The sequence below is a fragment of the Grammomys surdaster genome, unplaced genomic scaffold (assembly GCF_004785775.1).
Source record: "Grammomys surdaster isolate TR1022 unplaced genomic scaffold, NIH_TR_1.0 258, whole genome shotgun sequence".
NCBI lineage: Eukaryota > Metazoa > Chordata > Mammalia > Rodentia > Muridae > Grammomys > Grammomys surdaster.
The window spans coordinates 1,341,296-1,365,404 of NW_021604699.1; positions in this window are offsets into that span (position 1 = coordinate 1,341,296).

Here is a 24,109-nt window from a genome sequence, read left to right on the forward strand (position 1 = left end):
AGAGAGAGAGAGAGAGAGAGAGAGAGAGAGAGAGAGAGAGAGAGAGATTTTGAGGTGGTTCTGCCTGACTATTCTTGTTTATGACCCTAAAGCAAATGCTGAGGGTCGGTGAAAGAAGCAACTAAATATTGTTTGAAGTTTGACACTAAGTGAGGTAGTTGTTAGGAATGTCTAATCTGGGAGGAGTTTTCTTTTTCAGTACATTATTACGAAAAATGTAAAACGTTAAAAATGGAATCCACTCCACATGAAGGACTACCACTTTCTCACCCAGACTCCCAGGGCAGGTGGGGGAAATCTGCACCTTACAACACGCCTTTGACCTGCCCATCACCTGTCAATCAATCAACCATGTATCCTTTTAGAAATATTTATTTCCCTATGTATGAGTGTTTTGCCTGCATGTATATCTGTGAACCATATTAACGAAGTGCCCACAGAGGCTAGAAAAGTTGTTTTTCAATCCAAGGTACAGTGCTTAATTTCTTCTCAACCCCCCCAGGCAGCCCCCCTCCTTTCCAAATCACATTTTGATAAGGATGTTCAGTCTGTATTAGAATGAAGCCTAGGATACCTCATGACTAATTTGTTTTAAAGCCATTCAGTCACTCACATTGCAGACCACCTCCCCCAAGCTAGATGGCTTGCAGCTCGTGCCTTCTTGTTCTGTATTCAGCTCTGGTGCTCATGGTTAACAGCCATCGCTGTTAGTATCTGCAGTATCTCACCTCGCCATAGGATCATTCAGTTATGGGATTTTTTTTTAATAGCCCATCAGAAATAAAGTTTTATCTTATGAATCATTTTACACAAGCAAACAAATCATTTTGTTGGTCAAGGGTGTTTCATCCCTTAATGAGGGCAAGGAATTTGGGGATTAACAAAATGATGGATGTAGAACTTGATCTGTCATGGCAGATCCCTGCATAATCTTTTTAGTCTTTTATGAATGGTCAGATACACTGTGCACCATGGAAATGCTGACTGGCGGTTATCTTTATTTATGAAATCTTCCAGATGCTTAAAGGAATCAAAGTAAACATGCTCATAATCCATTTTTTGTCCTTTGATTCCTTTTGAATAATAATCAATATTTCAAATGCTTCAAAAAAGTCTCTTTACCAGACAATACATTAAGCATTATTGTGTCGTTAACTCACCCTAGATCCTGTGTCCAGCAGATTTTCCACGGGCAAGAAAATGTGAATAGCCCTTCTTCTAGTCTATAGTATGCTTTCAAAGACATTTCATCTTTAGTAAGGACAAATAATGTCTTTGATATTTTTCTATATATATATGTATATATATTCATACACATATGAAGCTAAAAATAATTTTTTCTGTCTAGAATACATTTTAGCATGCAATGGATTTTTACGTGAGAGAAGTACATCTTGGGTACCAGGGACTGAAGACTCTTGGCTGAGAGGCTAGCTAACATCATGACAGGATAGAGCCTCTGTCAGGATCACTTTGGGGAACACCTCCAGAATATATTGTTTCTCTGGTTGAAATAAGAATCCAAGGAATTCTCTATGAGTGTGTGTATGTCTGGGTGTATTCATGTTTGTTTATCAGGCAATGTATTAGTTATCTATCTATTGCCCAGTAACAAATGACTCTAAATTTAGCATATTAAGATAGCAAACATACAGTTCATCATAGTTTCAGTGAACAAGGAACATGCTTGTACCTAGCTGGGTGACTGTAGCTCAAGGTTTTGGTTATGTTGCAATGAAACTGTCAGCAGGCTGTCATAACATAAAGGAGAGTTGTTAGTACGTCTTTTGGTATTTTGAAATAAGTATTCATGTGGAATAGCTGTGCTGACCTGACTAGCATGCAGTTTATCTTTCATATCTGCCATTTCTATGTGTGTGTGTGTAAGATGAGAAATCTACTTAAATATCAGTTTTCAAGTTTATTATCTCAAAATAACAATTCTCTGTCAGATCTCATGGCTACAACAATGTATTATTTCAAAGGGATAATTATAGGCAAAAAAATAAGTCTTAAAAAATCCATTTGCTTTCATTATAGGCCCTATCATGGAGAGATAAACATTTGTAGACTGTAGGCCATCCACACAATGTCTTCATCCTCTTGGAAGAGCATGGTAGCAGTTGTCTGGGAGGTGGGGGATGTTCTCATTTGAAAAGACAAGGGAAGCCTGAAGAAAAGAGCTGCTTGCCTGAGTTTGTCAAAGAGCAGGGAGGAGGCTCACACTCACCATGTGTCATGTCATATACGGTCCACAACAACTGCATGGGAGTAGCATGCTGGGTCACCCTCATTTTAGAGGTGACTAAATTGAGGCTGAGTAACTTGCCCAGAGGTCATATAGTTAGTGTGTGATCAGAGCTGACAATTCAGCTCTGGACTTCAGGCTCCTAAACCCATTAACTTCCTTAGCAAAGACAAGAGATCCTCCACCCCATAATGCTGGTGTGCTAGTGTGGGCTGGGGCAACTCTTACAGCTTGTGTGGGTATTGTCAGGACTCTGTGTAGGATGAGGTTCACACTGTGGTGTCTGTAGTGATGTTTCACTGAATATACTAAACAGAGGTTAATGGCGAGCCCTAGCACAGTGTTAATAATGGGGCCCACTGCTCTCTTGCTCCTCATGTTTTTTTGGGGGACCAATATAGTGGCTCTTGAAGGTCTTGGCAGTGAGTTGAATGAGTTGGAAGTTGGATAACATGTCTGTGGCAATGTCTCATCTATATGTCTAAGGCTCTCTGTCCACAGATGGTTCCCAGCCCTAGTCCCATTGCCTTTTTGGCTCTCTCAGCCTAGTCATAGTATAATGGTTGCGCCTGAGTACTTTCATGTCCTGAGGTTTTAGTTACCTGTGATCAACTTAAGTGAAAATTCTATAAATGACTAGCTGGTGCAAGAACACATTCTCTGAGGCTGACAGTCTAAAGCTATATGCTTTCCTCCATCTTATCATGTAAGGATCATGTTACTACATCACAAGGAGCCCAAAACAAAATGGCAGGGGGAAGATCCTCTAATACACCATGGTCATGGAACATTTATTATGTATATTGTAATTATTTCATTCTACTTAGTCTTAGCTATTTCTCTTATAGCACCAAAATTAGAAATTAAACTTGATTATAGTTTTGCATATAGTATTTGTATGGTCTGGTTTTAGTCAAAGATTCAGACATCCATGGAAGCTTTGGAATGTATTTCCTGTACATTAGGGGGCACAGCCATGCACTGGCATGAAGGAAGTTCTGAAAGTCAATGGCTATTTGAGCTGTGATGAGGAATAACCAAGTACCCACCGCTCATCAGCTCCATGGTACTGGCTGCCTGGTCAGTCCCTGTGGCACTTGGAAATTTGCTCAGAAGGCCTTTTTCCTCTGCACACCTCCATTCTATTTAAGTTATTTGAAATGTATGTTTGTAGGCAGTTTTTAACGTCGTGATGATGATAAGGAGCCTTTAATTCAGACTATACTTTTCTCTTGCATAATTCCTAATTCAGCTTTTCCCAGTATCCATCCATTTTGTATTACATAATATTAAGGTTTTAACAGATCTGAATCTCTTTCCTAATTTACTCTTCTGTTCTATTCATTATATGCATTTTCATTCTCTAAAATAGTCCAGTGGGTAAAGGAAGAGCTAGAGCTAGGCAGGTTTGTGTGTGTGTGTGTGTGTGTGTGTGTGTGTGTGTGTGTGTATGTGTGTGTGTCTATGTGTATGTGTGTGTGTATGTATATATGTGTATGAGTATGTGTGTGTGTATGTGTGTGTATGTGTGAGTGTGTATGTGTGTAAGTCTGTGTATATGTGTATGTATGTGTGTGTATGTGTGTCTATGTGTATGTGTGTGTGTGTGAGTGTGTGTGTATATATATGTGTGTGAGTGTGTGTGTGTATGTAAACAGAGTCTCTGAGGAGCTATTTATCGCATGGCTCATTGTGCTGAACTAATGTTACCACTTGGCTCTAAGTTGTTGACAGATAAGCGCATTAACAGGACAAGAGATGACTGAACAAATAAGAACAGGCTCAGTTATAAGATAAAATAAAATAACAAATCTCATATGACACATGCTATGATGCCTAATCACTATTGTGTCCAGGATAATTGTCCTAGAGACACTAACTCTCCCAAGAGTCTGCAATTAGTGCTAACTTTACAGAGTGCATATGAACCAACAAGACCATGGTTCACCTCTGGCTTGGTGTCTTTCCCCTGGAAAAGAACAACTTTTGCCCCTGATCCCCTCTGGGCTGTGTTCAGTAACCAGCACTCTTCCTCACACAGGTTGGCTTTCATCCTTACTCAGAGACCTCATCCATCTTTGACAGCCTGCTCCTGCTGCTTACCTTGCTTATTCTCTCTTGGCCTTGATGTAGGTCTTGGTTTCTCTAAGTTTCATAATATTTGCAACCTCTTCACTGAGCAGGCAGGTTACCTGAAGACTCTGAAGCAGGGGCAACTTTCAGTGCTAGAGAAAGAGGGAATGGAGAAGGAGCTTAGGGGCTTAATACTAAAGCCCAGGCTCTAACATGAATATGAATTAATGGGACCTGGGAGAGGGACAGCTCACACTTGCAGGGTAGGCCCTAAGCACTGGAGCCTGCACAGCCTACACCAACACTCTAGGACACAAGTAGCTCTCTTAAGTGCTTTATCTGAAACCCAGTTCTTCCAGAACATAGGCAGGCAAGAGAAGTTTGGGATTCTGAGCACTCTCCTCCCTGGGACTCATGGGAAATTGCTTGATTGAATGAAAGTAAAGTACTTCCCCTACCTGGAGTTTCCTGTGTGGAGCTGAACTGCAGCACAATACTTGCTCCTTTTCTGAGGATCCACACGCCCTGGGCAAGGCCCAGTATTTCTAGGTTCTTGGCTGAGAATGAATTAATAATGCATATTGACTTCAGAGTAGCAAGAAAACTATTCATAGTGGAGTGAGCAAAGATTAGTAAGGCGCACACTGTGAAGATCTACACCCACTCCTGTAAGTAAGGGGACTCAAGCACTCCTGACCATTGTTTGGAGTTTTGTTTTATGGGATTTAAGAGAAGAAGTTTGATTATTAAAGGGCATGACTTTGGTTGTCTTTATTTTGATTGACAGACTTATATAACTATTTTCTATTGTACATGCCACTCCTGTAATATATCTAATTTTAATTATTTGCATGCCTATTTATTTGTAGGCATATGATGGTAAATAGTATGATTTCCCTAATAATTCTAGAGGATGCAATTTGGGTGTAAGTGAAGAATGACTGAGTATAACCAATCTAAGGTTGAGGATTGTTAACAGGAAAAGAAACTTACTCCATTGTTCAGAGTAGGGTGTGCATGTAGCTTGATGTCTGTAGAGGCACTAGGTTGGTAGGTGCATTGTTTGGAGAGGAATTTGCTAATATAGTATATACAGTTAAGGGTCTCAGGCTGCCAAGTATATTTTCAGAAGAAGGGTGTGTGAATAGCTCAAGCCCAGCAGAAGTTGCTGAGCTATTCCTTATGCTTGCCTGCCATCTCTCTAGTAAGTTTTCAGCTATAACAGAAACAAATCAGACTGATTCTAGAAGAAAACTCGTGTTTTCAAAAGTAAAAGGTAGAGAACAGCCTGTCTGTGAGGACTAGAGGGGGATACAGAGCTGGATCAGTTTTAAAAATGGCATTCTGGCTGAAGACAAGGCTATGTGAACACAGCCCTTACCTATAGTTCTGTTATCAAGGATGAATGTCATCTCTGCTAGACTGGGTAAGTGATACTCCTATAGGCTGGGGGCAGCTGTGATAAGAGGATACTAGGCTCCATCTTAACTACTGAGTCACAACCAGAATAGATCTGACTGTTCCAAATACCCTCCTATACCATTGATACAAGGATGGCAAGGATTAAATCCACCAAATGGACGATCTGGGCCATTATCAGAACTTGCAAAGTCAAACGTCTCCTAAACAGAAGATGAGAGTGTGGTTGCCACATAAGTCTCAAATATTCACCCCATGTGACCTCTGCTTTTCCATGTGTACCCCTCCCCTACACTGAGGGAGAACATTGCAGAGGAAAGCCTCAGCCCTCTGTGGTTACCATGTCAGCCCATGTTGGGATACCACTTACACTGGAGATCATGCACAGTACAAAAAGTCCACATGGTCTAGTTTGGAGTCACTATAGGTGGCCCCATTATCGCTTGTCCCTGAGGCATCTTGTGGGAGTCTCTGGGAAGTTGTTTGCTGTGATCTGCATGTAGATGGCTCTATTCAAACTCATAGAAATGCAGCTGCCAGTGGAGTGGTGTTGGGTGGTAGGTCCTTTAAGATAAATTAATGTCTGTCTCTTCAGGCTAGATTAGATCTTGCATGAATGAGTTGCTAAAAAGCAAGTCACCACCTTTGCTTACTCCTCTCTTGTCTACTACTCACATTCCATCCACACACACAACCTTCCATCATGGATGCCTTTTGCCATCATCACATTGTCTCCCCGTCTTGAACATTTGTGGTTCCAAAGCCCTGGACAAAATAACCCTCTGTGTTTGTAGAGTACTCAGTCTCAGGTATTTTGTTATGGCACTGGAAAATGGACTGAAGCTGTGTTCCAGACTATCGCCAACTAAGTATGCACTGCTTCTGTTGCTTAGATTCTTCTGTCCACACATCCAGGCTTCCACTTTTTCATGAAGCCTTTCCATACTTCTCCTAACCATGCCTGTTTTCTGGATCTCTTGGGTTAAGAGAAACACAACATTTCTCACTTCAAACTCACCTTCTAGTTCTTTGAGAGCAGCAATAGGCCTTGCTAACTAAACACTAGCATCCAGTCCTCATGTGAAAAGACTCAGGGCACGAGGAAGCACAAATGTTAGTTCCCTTATGTGATGTCTTCTGTGATGACTGAGGGAGACAAGAGTTACTAGACTCAGGTTCAAGAATATGGCCTCTTCCCAGGCTGTCTGCTTTGCTCCAGTGCTCACCCTTCAACCTAGCACAGGGTTCACTGACAAAGATGGATAATTCAGGCAAACATTTTGAAGACTTATATTCAATGCAGAAGGCACATTGAAAACAAATCTATCTGTGTTCCAGGTGGTATTTTATTATAAATGTCTGTCAACCTATGAATACTTCAGCCCCAGAATACAGTAAAGCCAAAAAGCTTCTAAAGATTTTTAAAGGGATTAGCAATGCATATGAATGGGACCAGGTATGATAATTACCTCTGCAACAGTCTCTCAGCGGGCAATTAGAGGATTAACCATACAATTTGATCAAATGTTCAGGCCATTTATATATTGTACTTAACAGGTCTAGGAATAGATCTATTTGTCTTAATATAACAGTCATCCTTAAAAGAATCACTCAACTGAGTCATTTACCACCATTAATTAAATTGAAAGCACTGCCACTTGGAACCACACAGCAAAACATAATGATTTTTCTGTCTCCAACATCACAGAGAATTTCAGGCCTTCTTGGAATTTCACAACCCTATGGCATTAGTCCTGTGTGGATGGCGGCTCCAGATCAAAGGTCTTGCATATGCTCACATGCTTTATGTACAATCTGGATAAGTCTTATGTAAGAAAAAAATGGTATGACTAAGGGTTAATTGTAGAACTACATGGAACAATACTGGGAGAACTATTGCCTCAAGTGGCAATGAAGAGACAGATGTTCAGATCTTAAGCACAAGCTTCCTACTTCCAACAAGTGAATCACCTGCATCATAACCATAGCTCTCTTTATGAACTCGGAGTTTCCTCAGTCAAGATTCAGTTACATACTCTCATTTAGCTATTTCCTTTACAAGAGACGTTTGCTTTGAAAATAACAGGACTCTTTACAGTGACTATATATCTGTATATTTGCTCCCGAAGGGCTTCATCAGAAACAGTTATTATCTCTGGGAAGTTGCTTAACCCTTAATACAAAGTCATGAAAGCTGCTGTACTCTACCATGACCCCAGAGTTTGGGGCTCCAATACTGAGTGGATGTAGTTGTTTCTAGCTTTGTCTATTGAAACTTTGGGTTATAGACAATGTTACATTAGCTCATGAAGAATGAGTTCTTTGTGTGGCAGGATGAGAGAACTCCAGAGCACTGAGTTAGCTTTTTCCAGGTCATTTTGAAAGGTGGCCTGGAGTAACTTCTGTCACAAACCCTGGCCTCCTCCACCTCTACCATGGTTGTCCTTTGGGTGTCTGTCTGTCTAGGGTTAGAAAGTAGCCATGTTTGTGCATGCTGTTCTCTTTGGGAAGGAGAAACCTTTCATTCAGGATCAGCTTCTTGACATATCTGTGCCCTGTGCATAGATACAGACAGGCCTACCCGTGGGGCTCACTGGGGTTCACTGGGGTGGAGGCATATCTGGATCTTTTTTGTTGTTCTTGATACTTACAAGAAGTTCATCAGGAGCAAAACTTAAATTAGACTCAGCTGGGTCCTAATCTGCTCTATCTGCTGCCAGGATGACCTTGGGTGACCTTGAGTGACCTTAGGTAATGTTTTCCTATTTCTGTAAGTCTTGGTTTTCTCATTGGTTTTTCTTCTGTTTAGTCAAGACAGGGCCATACTTTGTTACTCAGGCAGGCCTTGAACTTGCAAACCTCCTGCCTCGAGCTCCCAAGGACCAAGATTCCAGGTGTATCCTACTATCCTTGCCTTTGCTTTTTCATTATTCAGGCAGAAAAGAATGCTGGCTGTGGACTCTCATGGTGACATTTAAATTCAGTATTTCCAAAAGGACATTCTGTTGCTCAAATAATTTGTTGTTGTTGCTGCTGCTGCTTGAGTGTGACCCCACAGATTCTCTTGTTTAATTTACGTTGTTTGTTCATTTGGGTTTATACTCTTTCATTTTTAAGTTGACAAGCAATAATTATACCTGCATGTTGCATTGTGTGGTAATTCGTGGCATGCACATTAACACATTGATGAAACGGGATTAATTAGCATCTCACTTTGTGTATTTATCATTCTTTATGTTTAGACCTATACATGCCTGGTTGTATTATTCATAAAACATGTAACAGGTTGTTGTGAGCTCTGGTCACCTCACTAGGCCTTTGAGTTAGTCTTCCCATGCTTTGTTGTCTATTATCCAGTCTCTCTCTTTCCTCTTCCTTTATAGCTTCCAGTAGCTACAACTCTCTTTGGTAGACTGTTAGGGTCCACATTTGAGTGTGGATATGTGATAGCTGTCATTTGGCATCTGGTGTGTTTCACTGAGCATCATATCTTTTTACCTTTCAGGTTCCTTCTCTGTTTAGGATGAATAATAGTCCATTGGACATATACACTATAGCTTTTTTATTGCCATGATGTCGGATAGACTAGGCAAAGGGCTAAGCCCATATCCTAGCTTCTGCAAAAAGTGCTACAATAAATATTGACAGTGCAGGTACTTCTTCAGCACATTGCTTTGATTCTCATGGCTATGTACCCAGTGATGGGATTGCTGATCACATGGTGGTCCATTGTGTTCTCCAGAATAGTGTACTAGCCACATTCCCAATAGCAGTGTATAAAGGTTTCCCCTTCTACAAATCTTCACCAACAGCTGTTACTTTTATAACTTTATTTTGACTGGCTTTGGTGAAACCTGCAGCACAGATATAGGAGCCCAAGGCAGCTGTTCTTCTGCTTGGATCACAACATGGCCCAGCAGATGCAGAAGCATCCTCAGTGATGGTCAGAGCCATGTGTGCTCTCTACACTCTACCTGACTCAGGCACGGTGGGAGGGGGGAAGGAGAAACATTGCTTTATGTAGTATGATGGGAATCAGTTAAAGGCAAAATAGTGATGTAATTTTTAATGAATGCTATTATACCTTCACAACACATTTAGAACACGGTGTCCCAAACACACGCTCTCCTAAGAGCTACCATAAGTCACATCTGGTTTCACCTGTCTTCTAGCAAGTTAGAAAACTTGAAACACATGTAGAGATTAACTCTGGAAAAGGTCAAGTGACCATCCTTTTTTATTTTACAAGTTTCTTCCCAAGAGTGAGCTCAGGGCTACATGCACTCCTGAGACATGGTGACTTGGTGGCTTGCCGGTAATGCCCTGTAGAATGAGTGGGGCAGCACCCATTGTCCTCATGAATTTATTCCTACTGTGCTTAGGGAGTCAGAGCTAAGTCAGAGTGAAATCCTCAGCCTTTAGCAGCCTAAGATGAAAAGATGGCAGTACAGAATATTGTGTGCTTAGTGTCCTAGGAGTAAAGCAGAAGTGAGATTTTTAGAGAAGAAATCATGGTAAGAGTGTGGGACTGACTTGCACCTCAGGCCCATGAGTAGAGAGAGGAGATAGCACCCTGGCTGGGGTGTGAGGATCCTGGTGCCCATGTAGGCAGGCATTGCAGTGAAGCTGAATTTAAAGACTTATATGGAGATGTGGAAATATATTTTAGGGTCATGTCATGTAATGAAAGGGGATGATAACCCTATACTAACAGGTGGACTGGAGGGAGGAGACAGCACCCAGGGGATGCTAGGAACAAGTGAGGGTGGGTGCGCATGAGAGGATGAGGAGGTAGCTGGCCTGGATTCAGGCCACAGGGATGGAGTTGTAGAGGTGGAGGAGAAGGATGTTATAGATCAGTGGCTCTCAACCTTCCCAGTGCTACAACCATTTAATATAGTTCCTCATGTTGTGGTGACTACCAACCATAAATTTATTTTTGCTACTTCATAACTGTAATTTTGCTACTGTTATGAGTAGTAATGTAAATATCTGTGTTCTCTGATGGTCTTAGGTGACCTACAAAGGGGTTGAGACCCATAGGCCAAGAACTAACTACTGTTATAGAATAAAAAATGAATGTTAAGAAGAATAAATGAATGTTAAGAAGAATAAAGGACATTTGGTGCAGGATGGGACAAAGGCATCTGGGAGTTTCTGGGCCTGGAAAATTGAAAGAAAAAATCATATAGAGGTGTAAGAGAATAGAGGAGGAGACATTTGAGCCACATAATCATTTTTAAATGAACCCCAAGGCTAGAAGAATAATGCTTAGTCAAGGAGGTGCCAAGAATGAGGGAGGAGCCCAGAGCTGCATATACTATGAGAGGGAGGAGCCCCATGAACATCGTAGTAAATGAGCAGCTGTGCCCTGGACCACTCTCACTGGCCACCGCACAGATTCAGCCTCATACTGGTACTTCACAGGCTTAGAGAGAGCACTCTCTGATGTTCATGGGTTCTACTCTTGCCAGGCTTTTATGGATCCATGGTTGCTGGGGAACAAGGGGAACAGAGAAGGTGATCAAGGGCCCAAACTTTGAGTTCAAGAAGTGCTAGGGCTCTTACACCTTACATAATTGACAAATGTGCTGACTCTTTCAGTTATTAGAACCCTTACACGATGTGTATGAAACTCTCATGCCATAGGTTTGAATATATATGACTTGTGATAAGTGTATTAAAATACAGAAATCATCTTCGGTATCCTACAAACTGAAGAACCAGAATGAAATCACACTAAGAAACAAAATGTTGTTCTTATCTTACACAAGTTTGGGAAATAGTGGTTTTATTCCTGCGAAACTTCCCAGGGCTCCTGATGAGCTGATGCAGATGGTTGCCTGGGAGATAGAAGCGTACTTGTCTGGGATGTCTTTGAAAAGGTGCTGATAAGGAACAATTGTGAACTTTTATCAGATCCTATCTTCTGAAAATGTCTCGTGAGACTGTCCTAGGAATTACAAGGGAGCCATTTGTGGTGGGTGGGTTGGGTCATGAGATGCCACTCATTCTTCATTGACACCCAGAGCCTGATCTAGACTGGATGACCCATAGGATATGTGTGTACTCAGAGCCACAGGTGGTTGGAGTAGGGGTTGCTGTATGAGATCCTGGGATGTATCTCAGTGCCTACCACCTATAGGCATTGGCAGGGACTTCCTGTTATGCTGACTTAGGTAAATGTCTGAAGACTGTCTATCTTTGCAAGTCTATCATCTCCACATAACAGACGGACTCAGGAACTATGCCATGTCTAGCCACTTTGCTCCTTTGGTCAGGCTTGGATCTCTTATCTGAGAAGCGGCACTGTAGACATTAAAGAAGGCTTCTGAGCACTTAGAGTCTCTCCTAGAGCAATGGGAGTGAAGATAAAACCTGTGTATTGAGGAGGATTGAGCAGGCAGAGGCCCCAGGACTGAGAGACACTAGCTGGTAAAGTCTTCACCTCCTTCTACAACCACAGCAGGCTTCACAAAAACATTATTTTTGCTTATCTCTCTCTGTGTGATCATGTTTGCTTGTATATGTGATATGGAAGTCAGAGGTTTATGTTGATGTCCTCTCAGTACTTCTCAACCTTAGCTTTTGAGACAAGGTCTTTCACTGAACTGGAGCTAGCTGGTTTAGCTGGACTGGCTGGCCAGTGAACCCCCATGATCCATCCTGGTGCTGGTGTTACAGGTACATGACATGTGTCTGACTTTTGATGTGGGTACTGGAATTCAAACTCGGGTCCTCAGCTTGTACAGCAAGTTCTTTACCCACTGCATCATCTCTCCAGAGCCCAAAGGAGGCTTCTAGCTACACACACACACACACACACGAACTCATCTGTTGTTTCCACCTTCAGATGGGATGAACGCTCTTTGTTCTTGAAATTTCTATAGCCTGTATCTGTGTCCTGAAGTCTCCACCCTGACCTGGGTACAGACAATTACTTGGGTATATAACTGATGACTTTTATTTTATAATTGTTAGCAACTTTTTGGTCACATGGAAGCTTACTGTTCCTCATTCAGCATTTAAAATACTCTTCAGGTTTGTTAGATAACAGAGGGCTGTTCACCTACACAGCCCACCTTATGTCATGGTGATAAACTCCAAGGTCCTTCAGAGAAAGCCAGTGTCATTTTCTCCATGGAGCCTGTCTTAAAATGGGTTGAGATAAAACCCTATTCCTTAGAACGATCAGGCATTCAGGACAGTGCCTCAGGATGGCTGCCAGTGTATGCGTTTCCCAGCTGCAATCAGTTCAGAGTCTCACCTCTTCATACTCTGTGCTATGAAGATCAGGATACTTGTGGGGTGGGTGCTGAGGATGCAGTCTCAGTTTCTCTTTGAGCTACATGGTCAAGGCTTCTTAGCCTCAGTGTAGCTGATCCTTAGAGTTGATTAAGTGACCATTGTTCTAGTGACAGTGACCATTGTTCTAGATACTGTAGACATTCTACAGTACAGAAGTTGTAAGAACTCTAGCCTCTACCCTCCATGTGACAAGGACATTATGACAACTGAATGTCTCCTGACATTGCAATTTTCCTCTTGGTTGGCTTCCTCCTTGGAGCCAAGTGTTCTTATTAGTTGAGGACCATTCGTACAAATTAAACATTCAAGATGGCTTTTTCATTTTGACTTTTGATCAGAAAGGGGTAAGGTAAAGTAGACACAGCTTATTCTAACACTCCATTTTCTACATTATTGATTTCATTTTTATTTACTCCAAAAAGTATATGGAGAAGGTCCCCAAAATTCTTGTATATATGTGGATCCTAACATTTGCCTAACCTTGAGGGAAAGTTAAGAGATTTTAGCATGTTTTAAAGAGCAGCTGTATCTCTCCTAAGATACCCTAGAAGTCTCCAACAATGAGATGCTGAGAGCTACTGTTGATAAGCCCCTCTAATGGATGACCTCCACCCTCTTTTGAGGATTATTGACCATGGAAAGGCTTCCCAGTAAACATGTGAATAATGGTGCTGACTTGTTCCAAAGACCTAAACAGCTTCTCTCACTTGAATGTGAGTGCAGATGTGAAGATCTATGTAATATATAACTAGGGCATGCTGATTTGTGAACTCAGATTGAAGGAAGATATTAAGGAAAGGCGTGTCCCATCAATCTATCAGCAGTTCCTGATGGGAGGCAGGAGGGAGCACATGTTGCTGTGGCTCTGTTGGACAGCATACCCCTGGGTTCCATCTTGCCAACACTTTCTAACTCTCTGGCTTTCAACTCCACGACTGTCTTGGAGTTGGACCTGGCTGATATTGTATTTTCCACATGTCATTACTATATATGCTATATTACCTTACTTTGAAGCCTTGATCAGATGACACATGTCCCCGAAAAAGTGAATCTAGTAAAGTTGAGGCTTCTCTGTGCCTATGAACTTGTCCCTAATTCCTGAAGATCCCTGGAGTAACAGGCTTAGTGAGAAGAAGGGCACGGAGCCCAGATGGGTCTGGTGTAGACCCACCATATGGGTGAGCACCATTTGATCAGGTCCTTCCTTTTCTCTCCTTTTTCTTTCACCTTTGTCCCTTTCTTCTCTTCTCTTCCCCCTACCCTTTCCCCCTTTGAGACAAAGCTAGCCAAGGCTGGCCTCTAATTCTTGATCCTCCTATCTCAGCCTACCTATAGTGATGAGACTCTAGGAATGCATTACTGTGTCCAGCTCTTGTCTTTTTGTTTACAAAACCCAAGACATCCTGGAGACTGTGGGGCAGAGGGAAGCAGCTTGTAGCAAGTTCCAAGTCCACAGCATTTTAATGACTATTGCCTGGAAAAGTGCTGTGTCCTTGGAACCAAATGGTAGTCCTTTTGGAGAAATCAACAGGAATGAGATCCTTAATGGTTTCTTACCTGGGCCTTGGATTCAATATTATTGAAAGGAATGTCATTCTACAGAGATGAGTGTCTAGGCCCTCTCCATCAGTGAGCTCACGTTAAAGTGGTGACCAATTATTTTGCATTCACACTAAGTTGTGAACTAAGAATTTATTTTCAACTTGGGCATCTTTGCTAGTTTGGATCTCTGGAGTGACTCTGGCTCTGGTGAGAAGTGGATCCCTGAATATAGTCGATATGGGGACTGGCAGTTTTGTGTCCTCAATATCTTGGCATGCTGCAACATGGTTGACTTTGTTATATATCCCACTGGGTTGGATTCTGTGAATGGTCCATTTCAAATTCTAGAATCTCTTCCTTCTCAATGCAGAAGTGCTCACTTCCCCCAAAGGTGAAGTTAGAACATGTACAGCAAGTTCTGCCTCAGAAGTGTGGGATGTAAGCCAACCCACAGATATGAGAGTCAGAGCAAGAGAGTCAGAGCCTTGCATACGACACTTAATAGTTCTTTAGCACAAATAGAGACTCTCCAAAGCTCTCTTGCTTCTGACATTCTGTTACCTTGAGCTTATTAGAGACAGTGGGCACATTTGTCTATAAGGATAGGTAAATTACTCCCACTCAGTCCCAAGAAGTTTCTTCCCTGTGTTCTGAGGGAATTATTGATTAACTGCTCCATTTTCAAATTCACTGAGAACAAATACCTTTGTCTACAACAGATGTAACTAGCCTATGTCCAGTCCCATTCAGTGTGCTTTCTGTTTTTATGAATAAAGATTTATTAGAGTTAGGTTTTGCTCACTCATTTAGATATTGTCATGGCTGTAGCTACCTTCTATGGTCAGAGCTGAATGGCATACTACTTGATCTACAAAATAAAAATCAAATGGTACTTAGTTTTTACCACAGAGTTTGTTGAGTGTTGCTCTGGATGTGGTAATATAAGAAGTTGGAACACACACCAGAGTCTCTCTGCTAGGTATTGAGACATGGTGATCAACGAGTTCCTGACTGGAAATCTCACAGGTGAAATAAATGACCCCGTTTTACTGAGAATAAGAGTGATACTATAAACCAGGGAATCAATATTATTCATGAAAGCAATGATGCATTAAAAATACACCAATTATGATTGTTCTGGCCATGCTTGTTTGGAATGTGTAGCAATCCTTGTGAGTATTTCTAAAGCTAGATTGTCCTTTTCCTTAGAGAAGACATTGAAAAGAAGAACTATTTGATATGCTGACAACTGAAACATTCCCTAAGTCTCCATCTCTGAAAGACAGGGGCTGTCCATTGTTCTGGGGATTGCCAACATCTTAGGTTGCCTTGCTGCTTCTCCATGCTTGCTCTTTCCCTGCAACTGTCCTCCATATTTTATGGTCTGGTCTTGCCTAATTTAAGCCTGTATCTAGCAGTTTTAAGCCCTCTTGCTTAGTTGATATGTGTCATCTTTACGTCTGACTCTCATCCACCTTCCTGATTTAGCTATTCAACCACTGTCTCTACAAGGTCTTGTTCAAATGTTATTTCATTTGAGTCCCTTCCTACTAAGAGATGTTTGGATTCCTTTTGGTGTGACCAACAGTTTACATATAGATTATACCAATCCTAAATGTGTTCTACTACTGTGATGGTCAATCTTCCTTTCCAATTGGATTAGAATTGGTATCTAATCTGGTGACAAATTTCCTTAGAGAGCCTACTGGTGTCTGATCAAATTAACTTCCTTTAGGTCTGTCCCACTTTCAGAGAAAGAAGTTCTATGTTTCCACATCGGTCCAGAAGCAAGTTCTCTCTGTATGCTTCCCAGTTCTCACCATGGAGAAGAAAATCAGCAGGGCACAGACACTTAGCTGAGAGGAACAAGAAGCAACTTGTCACATGTCCCTCCCCTCCAGTGGAAAGGAGCAGAGTAGGCAAACACTGGTGGATCTTGGGCTCATATAGAAAGCAGGCATCTAGAAACTTCAGTGGAAAGTTATGCACAACCCCTGCTGTCCTTACTCTGAGAAAGTTGAGAGAATTTCATGCTAGAAATAATCAGAAGCCCACAATCCAGGCGTGATATTCTCGAAAGGGTGGAGAGTGAGTTATGCAAAGGTGGCAGACAGTGGCCCTGGGCATTGTTTCACCAAGGACTCTCTGAAGAGTAGCTCATCAACAGAGCAGAAGGGCTCTTGCTCCATTCATCTTATCCAAGCTCTGAAGGCTTGGGTTCCAATGACCATCCAATTAACTGCAGACAAAGGTGCTAGATAGCAAAAGGCCAAACTTGCTGTCTGTTCCTTGACAATGGTCATTGTTTACTTAGATCCTGAGCCCTGGAAGACTAAGTTCCAATGAAATACAAGGACAGAGTGAGAGGACATTAATTAGAAAGACAAGTATGGCCAGGCCACAGCCACCTGGCTGACTTCTTGTCTATGCTGTCAGTCTGCATCACTCTAGGAAGTTGGCTCTCTCTGTGTAAGTTCCCAATGAAGAGTGCTATCTGCTCTATAAATTCTTTTTCCTTTATAAATTAAAATATTTTTCCCCAGCACTGAGGACTGAACATAAGGCTTGATGCATGTTACCACTGAGCTATGTCCTCAACCTTCTTACTGGATACTCTGAGATAGTCTTGCTATACTTTTCAAGGAGAGACTTGTATTCATTCTGTCTCCTAGGAAGGCCTTTAAATTGCAATTCTCCTGACTTAGATTCTTAATAAGCTATATGAAATATGAATTCCTAGTGGGAATTTTAGCTCTTTGCTCTGAGTTCAGTCAATGGCATGTGTAGGGCTTCTGCTTGCCCAATTGGTGATGGTCAACCATAGTGAAAAGCACCTTCCTAGTGAGATTTGTTTTAGATGTTACTATGCAGATGGGCTTAAAAAAATTCCATAGGGCTGTGCTTGTGTATGAGGTTTCTTAAGCACACAGATTACAGTGTGATTATATTGTTCTTTGGAAGTCAGAGAAGCTGGCTAGGACTAGCGTGCTGACAGAGCATCAGGATTACACAAGGATGACATTGTAAGTGATGTAATCCCCAGGCTCTGCCAGCCTGTGGGCCAGGTTAATTCTGCAGTTTACAAAGATCTTTGTACCTGCCTTGTCTTCATGTAATCCATATATCTATAATGGTCTCCAAATGTGACAGCCAGTGTATCTCTGCACCCTTCCTTACATGCTGAAAAGTAATGTCTGGGGTAAGGATGGGCTAGCTTTATTTGTTTGTTTTGATACTCTGTGGCTGAATTCAAACTACTTTGTGGATAGAGACTTGTCTATTAATGTCTGTGGCTTGAACTTTACACTTTTATTAAAAGCACTGAACAGTGAGTATGGCCAGGCAAGGTCATCCTTTCAGGGTTTAATCTTGTGGAAAGCGTAGGAGAAATAGTGGCTCTCAAGGTAGCCTTCTTCAGGTTGGTGAAGCTTGATGATACTGTACCACAGGTTGAGTGTTTCTGGGGGAAAGCTACCCCTTCCTGTGATGAGTTGTTATCTCTCCTGTGGCTCGAGTGAGCCACTCTATGAGTCACTAATTGGGGTGAGAGATGAGAACTGGCAGGATTATTAGGCCTTAGTGACCCACTGGGAGATTTGCCCTAGGAGACATTTGACAACATCCGAAACAAGGAAAGAAGTGTGTGGATTAGAGGGCAGGGGCCCATGGTCCTACTAAACATCTTATAGGACACAGTACAGTGCCATGCTTCCCTTTCTCTTTCTATCTTGGCAAAGTCAGTTGTTGCATAACACTATATACTCATTTGCCTGCTGGTTCCGTCTTTCTCTGTCCTCTGAATATCAGTGACATTCTATGTCACTAATGCTAAGGAATTGTCTCTTTTATCCACATCTCCTTAGTATTTGGACATGGTCAGGCACAGAGTAGGAGCTTGTGAGGTGCTCAGAGTATCTGGTAGTATTTGTTACTGCCTTTTCAGATGTGCAAAGAAGATACTTTGGCCTAGCACTTTGATTCTACCCATTCTGAGAGTGACAGTGCCTTCTGGGACAGTCTTAAGACATTGGTTGCTAAGTGGCTTTCAGTAGTTCTTTTTTTAACACTTAGAAAGAGAGCATCTGGCAATCTGACAAAGTGTCCTGATGTCTCAGAGACCTTGTTGCTTACTTGATGTGGTTTTCATACAGTTGTGTGGTCTTGAGCCATCATTACCATCTCTCAGGAGACCAGCATCATCTAGTGCCATAGTAGGTCATCTCTAAAGTCCCTTAGCCCAACACCTCTGTCTCCTCTCTAATCACCAATTGGCTTCTTGCTCCTATTACAATGTCTTTAGGCCAGAGCATTGAAAACTTTATGGGACTGCCGACCCATGATGAGATTTCTCTGTTAGAGCCTTTCTTAAATCCAGACTTGATGAGGACATAGAACCAGCATAAGTGAGCAACTATCCCAACATGAGCTATGTTGGAACATCAGGAATGAGAGGGAGTGAGGAGAGAGGACAGAGCCAAAGAACTCAGGCAAGCTTCAGATGGTGCAGTCCTTTGCTCGAGGGTTGGGGTGGATTTTTTACTGTTTCTTGCGGTTTCCTGGACTAGGTGTCTTCTAACAGGGGTGTGCTCAGTATGGTGGTAGATATGAGGATTTCTTTCTATTTCTGTAGTTGCTTATTCATAACATTAAACCCTCCTTGCTTAGAACCTTGCTCACCCTAACCTTCTCATGCTTATCATAAGAGCTAGGCAGAATTTGCCTTGGGATTAACTATAAAGAAAGGCTTTACTATGCAAATCATCAGTGAAAGCAAACCACAGGTGGATATGCTAAAGTACTTAAAAGAGAGAGACATTCTAGAGAATATTTCATGAATAGAGAACCTGAGACCCACTGTATCTTAGTTGAGAATTTCAGGGAAATAGATTCTGTGCTCAATGGACTCTTACTATACCAGTGTTCCTTTGAAATGTCTATTGGGGCATCCTTGTGACACACTTTTAAAGTGCCACTTTGGAAAGATCTGGTTCTTATAACTGTGCCATTGCAATGCTGGTGCCTTGGACGCCCTATGTAAGTGCTCTACCACTGAACTGCATCCTTAGCCCTAAAAGATCTTCACTCCATAAATCTATTATTGAACTTCTGAAGTTAGGGTCTGGAATGCCAAGGTTCTTCATTAAGGTAGAGTCCTATTTGGAGGTGCTGGAGCCTTCAAGAGGTGCAGCCTGGTAGAAGTTCCTCTGTAGGGACTGGAAACACTCCTTTCCTGTTCCTTGCTTTTGCTTTCCTGCTTTGAGTAGAGTGTTTGGTCATGAGCTCTCCTGATGTGATTTGCAGTTTACATGCATCGCCCCAAACTATCAGCCTTCCAGCCATGCATCAACACAGGCCAAGACAACCCTTTTCTCTAGCGAGTCTATTATCTCCATAGTAGTTGTATTTGTTGCTCTAGTAACAGGAGGCTAATTGACTCATCAAACATGATAGATGTGGTCTAGTTCAATGCAGTTTCTGAAATCTGTGGGGCAGTCTTAACACTGAATGGAGGCAGTGGTTAAATGTGTGCCTCCTTCTCTCCTCTCTAACATGGCTTTGCTCTGATGATCGTCCACATGTGCTAAGAACTTTGGGTCAACCTATGAGGAGAGACAATCAAAAGGACATATTTACTTCTGTGTTAAAGAACACCTGGAATTTAAGTTTAAATTTAGTATGATGTGACTGTTTTGTAGGTGTTCTTATTTTTACTCTTTTTTTTCCAGGGCCATTTCTGCAGGACATGCTGCAGAACAGCTGGAAAGAAGGCAATCTTAGGCAATCACTAGTTGCCATGCTAATAAAAGGATTTTAGATTTATTTCTAAGCTATAAAGACAATTTGGATAGAGTGGGTGGTGTTGTCTTCTATGAGACTGAACAAAGTGAAGGTCATTCTGTGTGTTGGAAGTCACTATTATTTGTCTGCTAACTAACGAGGAGGGACTTGGATGAAAGGAAAAGTAGCATTTTGATGGCTTTGGGGACTCTACCATGGTGCTGGCATCTAAAACCTTGATGCTTTTGATCTGGTATTCTTAGTGTTTGACATTCATCAAGGTTTGTAAGGTGACTGATGCCTCCCCGACTGTGAAAGTGAAAGCTAGCAGACTCTTCAGAGAGAGGTGGCACAGAAGAATGGTACGACTTGTCCTGGGCACTTCTGGTGGCTCTCCTCTGTGCTTCTCACTACCCAGGCTCAGTTCAGAGCCCCTAGACAGGTAAGGCATGTTTCCCTGGGTTAGTGTTGACTGTGGCTTCAAAGCTCTTTAGTTCTGTCTGGTAATGAACATTCTTGAGAGCCTGGCCAAGTCAAGTCCTGTCCTCTATAGCCCACCTCCCTGGACCTGGTAGCCGGCATGTTAGGATGATAAGGAGGCCACAGTCATAGTGCTTGACTCTAGCCAGGCCTTGACAGGGAAGCCCTTTCTCCTTTGGTATTGTAGGAGTTGAGGGAGGAATTCAGGCTTCTCTGTGGCTTTGGTGAAGGGATTGAAGGTTTCCTAAAGCTAGGACTTGTTTCTGGAAAATCCTTAGACAAACAAGTCTAATGGCACTTATGTCTATCATCATCATCGACATCATAGTCATCAACCAAATCCATGCAATCCATTCTGAGTTAATGTACTTTTGAAGTACGAACATAAATTGACAACACTATGTACCAAATGTCTTTTGTCAGTTCTCAAGAATGGAAAAAAAAAGACATTGAAGATGAGGTAACGACTCTGAAACTTACTTGTTCTAAAGATCAGAGTTATTGAGATGCTTTATGCAGCTTACTTCTCGGATGCTGCCCCAACTGGCTAATAATATATATGTATGCACATGTACATACATACACATATACATATTTGCACATATATACATATTCATATGTAGATATATATTCATATGTACATGTATACTCATATATAATTAGTAAGTGAAATTAATGATTAAATTTTAAGACTACCTATACATGACAAAGCAAGAGTATAGTCACATCAAATCTTCTTGGAGAAAGTAGGGTGCCTGTCTGGATAGACTCAACTTCCTTTCAAGCCATCAGAATAATTAGGATGACAATGCTCTTGATTGAGATCTCTGGATTTTGTTTACAGTGTAGAAATACTTTTGCAATATCAGTGGTTGGATTTTGGTTTCTGACTGTGAATCAAGTTTCACAGAGGATGGTTACGCAACTGAATGCTGGTGCCAGGCAGTGGAGAGCAAAAACAAGCCACGCTGTGCACTTCTCACCTGGAGTCACCATTCTGACTGTTTCTGTCTGTGTGTCACTCTTGCCTCTTTAGGTCACTGTTATCATACTTTTCCTTAGCACAAAATCAAATTTGCTAAGTGGTCACTATATTCTGGCTTTTAGAGTATAAGTATAAGCTAGAGAGTTCATGCCAAACACCTTGTGTAAGTTTCCTGGGAAGTTGTAAGATCTAATTGGAATAGGAAAGCAGAAAGCAGCACACAGCTATCACTGGGTATGGCTCCCTGTGATGATGTCCAGCGATCTCTGTAGCATTGCTTATTTAAATTGGAAGAGAACTAGAAGATTCTGGGAATTTCAGGAAGATTGGGAAATAAATATCAGTATTTGGTCAGTCTCAGGTCATGGACATTTGTTAAGTAAACTTTTTCTTGTTATTTGGACATTTCAAATAGTTATAACCATTTTTTCTTCTTTCTAATGACAAAAGAAAATTGATTTTATTGATTCTTTATAAGCTATTTCTCTTTACTTTCCTTATTTATTATTATTACTATTATTATTTATTATTATTATTATTATTCTCTGTGTGCTGTATGTATTTGTTCATGTATATGAGTTCATTTGCATGTGTGCGAGCTGTGAGGGGCCAGAAGCCAATGTTGAGTCTCTTCCTCAATTGCACTTCACCTTGTTTTATGAGGCAGAGTCTCTCACTGAACCCAAAAAGATCACACATTAGGCTAGACTGACTATACAATATGGCCAGAGGATCCTCTGTTACCATCTCTCCAGTACCCACCTTTATACATGGGAGCTGGGGAATCTAAGTTCAAGTCTTCATGCTTACACAACAGTGACCTTAACAATTGAACCATCACCCCAGTCCTACTGATATTTGAGACAAGGTCTCACTATGTATCCAGAACTGGCCATAGACGTATAGCCTTCTATATCTCTGGGATTACAAATGTGTTGCCATGCCTGTATTTTCTTACTACCACGACCATGATCATGATCATCATCACCACCACCACCTCTTACTCCTCCCCTTTTCTTCCTCCTTCTCCCCTCCTCTTCCCCTTTCTCTCCTCTTGCCTCCTTTTCCTCTTTCTCTCCTCCTCCTCCCCATTCACCTCTTCTTCCTCCTTCTTCTCCCCCTCCACCCCTTTCACCTTTTACTCCAAGAGCACCATTAGGCAGTCTTCATGTAGGATGAGACTTTCTTTCGATTAACTAGCCCAGACATAGTTATCTGCCACACCTGCTTCTCTCCTTCTCAAGTCTGTCGTCAGCCCAGTATACCTCCATTTCATTTTGTTATCTGCTCCCAGATTCTCTGCATGTATTCCATGACTAAACGTTGTCAGTCGACCTTTAAGTCATGGTGATTTTAGCTACAAAGATTATGCCTCTGTATATCCTTGTGAGATTTACTTTTGAGGATCATACTCTTGTCTTTTGAACTGTCCTTTCCTAGGCTATGGCAGTGTTTGTGGTCCTTCTCTGTCTCCTGACCACTCCCCTTTCTCTCGGCTCTTTCTTCTTAAAGCCCAGTGTTCTATTAGTGTGACTATTGTCTTGCCTTTAGTAACAGTCCTTGAGCCACAACTTCCAAGTTGCAACAGACATGTCCACATTTATTCTGTTTATAGTCCTGTATTAATCTATTTTCTGTTACTATGATGAAATATCCAAGGCTGAGAACTTCATAAAAAAGGAATTTGTGAAGTTGAAATTCCTTGGAAATAGATGGCATCATGGTGATGGCAAGTGTGAGAGCAAGTCAGACAAATAGCTTCTCATGAGAACTACATTAACTCTTCAATGAAGCCTCACTACACCTTGCTTCTTAAAGATTCACCTACCTCCCATGTCACTACAGTGGGACTTGAGCCCTGCTTGACCTACAGCAAGCCTTCTGTTTTTAAGCACTTGCCAATATTTTGCTTGGGAGTATCAGAGCAGTTTCAAATGCAACATGTCCAAAGACAGAGCAATATTTGCTTTTCCTTCTCAGCACTTTTATTTGCATGAAGAATGACACATTTTCTAATTTAATACTTTGAGAGTCTTGATGACAATACTATTCCAAAACTGTAAAGATAAGACACTTTGAATTAGCCTTCTGATTCAAGTGATTCCTTAATCACATTCTTGTTAGTAGATCTTTCTACCCATTCACCCACTTATCCATCTATCCACCCACCCACCCATCCATCCATCCATCCACCCATCATTCACCCACCCACCCATCCATATCTCCACTCATCCATCCATCCATCCATCCATCCATCCATCCATCCATCCATCCAT